Source organism: Palaemon carinicauda, chromosome 16 (genome assembly GCF_036898095.1).
Source record: "Palaemon carinicauda isolate YSFRI2023 chromosome 16, ASM3689809v2, whole genome shotgun sequence".
Classification (NCBI taxonomy): Eukaryota; Metazoa; Arthropoda; class Malacostraca; order Decapoda; family Palaemonidae; genus Palaemon; species Palaemon carinicauda.
The window spans coordinates 59964880-59969494 of NC_090740.1; the positions used below are offsets into that span (position 1 = coordinate 59964880).

Below are 4615 nucleotides of genomic sequence, written 5' to 3' on the forward strand. Positions count from 1 at the left end.
AGTACTGTATTATTCTAGAATCTAGAACTTCCAATAGGTGATATTTACAATTTGCAAATCTCAGAATATCTACAGTGTAATTATCAGACAATCTCTTTTTTTTTTTTATAAATAAAACATCAAATTAAAGAAACTTTCGAATGTTTTTCTTGAATGGATTTAGATAGTTTTTTATGTGAATTTGCTTATATTTTTATATGTTCTTGTCCTTTCCCAACAGGAGGGAAGTGCATGGCAACCACTGCTCGCTGTTTTAGGTATGTAAAACATGCAAAAATTTATTAATTCTCAATATTATTACACCCCATATATATATATATATATATATATATATATATATATATATATATATATATATATATATATATATATATATATATATATATATATATATATATATATATATATATATATATATATATATATATATATATATATCTTGCATATATTTGTATATATCATTTTATATACGCATATAGGTACACACACACATACATATATATAAATATATATATATATATATATATATATATATATATATATATATATATATATATATATATATATATATATATATCTGTGTGTGCATGCATGTTCATGTATACACGCATGGAAATATTCACACGCACATACATATATATATATATATATATATATATATATATATATATACATATATATATATATATATATATATATATATATATATATATATATATTATATGTATATATTTTCACACACACACACGCATATATATATATATATATATATATATATATGTATATGTATATATATAAATTCAATTATAGTGAATAAATTTTGTATTACAATTTATCCGGAACTTACACTAAAGTTGGAAACAAGAATTATCCTGGTATCCTAAATACAATAGGTACTGTGATGAATGGAATGCATATATTTAGAATGTCCAAACTCTTGCAATATATTGCAGACCCTGTGACCCAAACAGTGCAAACTATAATGAGAGATTTTGTTCGTAAATGCGTACTTGGTGTGCTGTATGTATATGACTCATATTTCTCCAGCGTTCATACGACATAACTAGAATACTAGAATTTCCATAATTTTCAGTCAATCACAGTTAACCCTGTCTTGACAATTGTTTCCTGCATTGTAGTCATTTTCGTCTGTTACCTTTATGGTTTTGTTAGTGGTTACTTTTCAATTTTAGATGGCCTGATAATGTGGAGATATTCTTCAGTGAGCAAAGAATTACGTCAACTTCTTTTACAATTGGTTAGAATACCTTTATGTGAAGCCTTTAGAAAAAATACATATATTCTTTAGTTTGTAACATTAGTGTTGGTATCACTTCTCTCGTATATCTGGAATCCTTCCATTCTGATTCATTTGTGTAATATTTTATTTGTTATCGCTGAAGTTGAACGAGGGCTTTGACTTTTGTACGTTTTAAATCTAAGTAAATGAAATTGTAATGGATGGAGATGAACTGTTTTTCGTATAGTTATTCATTTGTTTATATTAAATGAGATGTGAAACTTTTCGAGTATATTTTTTCTTACCAATTAAACGAAAATGTCTTGATGAATGAACTGATCATTAGGTGAGATAAGCGTTTTGGATGGGTAGGAGAAGTATTGGAATTTATAAAGATTAACTTCAATCTTGATAGTATTCTTTCTTTGCTGTACTGCCATATTATTTTATCAGGCACCTTTGTCATATATACAGGCCTATAAGAAGCAGCCCAATAGAAAAAGACTTACACAATTCAGACTATTTTACAGTACAAGTTTCCAGACTCTCGAGGATAGACTCCCATAACAGATACAATAAGATCTTTCCGAAGAAAATCTGTATAGTTCATGACTTCCAAATATGAATACGTTTTCACCTTTTTTTTTTATTCTGTCACTTTAATCAATTTCTAACGTCATATTTTGTCATCTGTCAACGGTTACAATGAAAAGCCTGTATTATTATCATCATTATTATCATAGTAGTGATAGAAGTTATAGGTAGTAGGTTGGCCAGCGCACCAGCCACCAGTTGAGATACTACCGCTAGAGAGTTATGGGGTCCTTTGACTGTCCAAACATTACTACATTTGATCATTCTCTCTGGTTACGGATTGTGTTCCCTTTGCCTACACACACACACACACACACACACACACACACACACGAATAAGTCTGGCCTATTCTTTACATATACTCCTCTGTTCTCATACACCTGGCAACACTGAGATTACCATACAATTCTTCTTCACCCAAGGGGTTACTGCACTGTAACTGTTCACTGGCCACTTTCCTCTTGGTAAGGGTAAAAGTGACTCTATACAAAAGAGTCTATAGCTATAGCAAGCAGCTCTTCTAGGAGAAGGAAACTCCAAAATCAAACCATTTTTCTCCAGTTCTTGATAGTGCCATAGCCCCTGTACCATGGTCTTCCACTGTCTTGGGTTAGAGTTCTCTTGCTTAAGGGTACACTCGGCACACTATCTTATTTCTCTTCTTCTTGTTTTGTTAAACTTTTTACACTTTATATAGGAGATATTCATTTCAATGTTATTACTGTTCTTAAAATATTTTGTTTTCCCTTGTTTTTTTTCCTTACTGGGCTATTTTCCCTGTTGAAGCCACTTGGCTTATAGCATCTTGCATTTAAAACTAGAGTTGTAGCTTAGCAAGTAATAATAATAATAATAATAATAATAATAATAATAATAATAATAATAATAATAATAATAATAATAATAGTAGTAGCATTTGTAACAAAGATTATTTTTTTAAAAATACATGTAATAGTAAAGCAAGGTTCTACGACATGAAAAATATATTTGTGAAGATTGATTGATTGATTGAAAGTTTTCTGGCATCCTGACATCTAAGGTCATTGAAGAAATATAATTAGTGTGTAAATAAGGATGAATCAGCACAAGCATAAATTATTTACATACATTAACAGCAATGTACATCAGAAAAAAAGATGATCCATGATTCGCTAATGTAATGTTGCAGCCATCCAAATGATTATGAAAGTCAGCGTATCAACTGCCAATGAGAATGCCTATACGGTACCTCATTGTCGTTTAATATCCTGTTGGATTAGCTCATTATATATTTCTTATCCCGCTGAGCGGCAATCATTCGGAAAGGACAATCTCCCACATTTTGCCCAAACTGCCGTGTGGTAGCTAGAAAAGGGAGAGGAGGCTTAAAGGGTAGAATTTGTGCGCGCTTGTCTGTATCTGTCTATCTAATTATTTAGCCATCATTTTTGACGGGTCGTGGACGCTAATATCTAGTATTCTTTAACGTGTTATATCAGTGAAAATGTTTTTATTCTCTCCTACTATTACAATAGCGCTCTGTAGCACGTTATCCACGTTTACTTCCTATGATCCCTAATGGCTTGGATGTCATCCTTGACCTCAATGATTTAAATGTCATGACCGGTTCCCTGTTGCCAAGTCTATTATCTGGTCAATTAAAAATGATGCCTCGCCCTTTATCGACCTATTGATCGACCCCAGTCTGTTTTAGGTTTTCTTCGCACATTTTCAGCATCTAGTCAAATAGCCTTAATCACGCGACCTCTAACGGCGCATTACATCACATGGCTCATTTCTCATCTCCTCTATCCCTTCTCATCACCGTACTCTCATCCCCTTTCATAAAGCATCAACAATCTCCCTCCAAGGCCTCCTATCTACATCCATCCCCCGATCACATCCCCATTGCTGACATCAATCACTTTCTGTTTACCAGCCTGGTATCCGAAGGGTCGAGTTCACTCATGAAATATTCGAAGCCGGTGTTGGATAGTCCGGTTGGGTGATCTGGGAGAGGTTCAGGCACGATTTCTATTTCTATTTTATTCGATTATATTTTGGTGCCCACGGCATGTGGACGAGTTTCGCTGGAGGTCCTGAATGCGCCGGAAGTTTAGTGCCAAGTTTCCTCTTCTGACTTCTGCAGTTGAGATAAGTTTAGTGTTCACCATTTATTTTCTCATAGCTGAATTATTGTTCGTGATTTTCTTCAGACAATTTTAACTTAGGACAAACATTCTCTTGCGCGGCTGTTCTTTCACTCTTGATTCCACATCCTTATTTTCTGACATGTCCTCTTTATTCCACCTTTCTTGTTCAGCTGTCTTGTTTAAGCGCCTTTTTCTTTATCCATGAGGATTCCCACCGGATATTTGAACCTGTTCTTAGAAAACAGGATTTTCCAGTAGAGATTCTCTCTCTCTCTCTCTCTCTCTCTCTCTCTCTCTCTCTCTCTCTCTCTCTCTCTCTCTCTCTCTCTCTCTCTCTCTCTCTCTCTCTCTCTCATGGATAGTACACCTTTGATATACGAATAAAGCATGTTGGATGACGACCACCTTTACTGTGCATATCAATGCGATTCATATGCATCCTGTGAGGCTGGTTATTGTTTAGCCATTTGAATGTAGGCAGGGATCATCGTTATTTTTCGGAGGATATGTAACTAACAACAAATGGGATTTTGCATGGTTAACTAGCTTGTAACAGGATGAGGTCATAAACAATATTATGTTATGTAAAGTATATGTATATATATATATATATATATATATATATATATATATATATATATATATATA

At 32.9% G+C, this 4615-nt stretch overlaps 1 protein-coding gene across 5 annotated transcripts in view; it reads left to right on the top strand.

The window, feature by feature from the left end:
- The first annotated feature begins 215 nt into the window (after positions 1-215).
- Positions 216-4615, top strand: part of LOC137655741 (uncharacterized) — a 1545462-nt gene continuing 1541062 nt past the window's right edge. For all 5 annotated transcript variants that reach the window (XM_068389795.1, XM_068389798.1, XM_068389799.1 and 2 more), the window contains exon 1: positions 216-257. The gene's annotated coding sequence lies outside the window, so the exon portion shown is untranslated. The remainder of the gene's footprint in view (positions 258-4615) is intronic.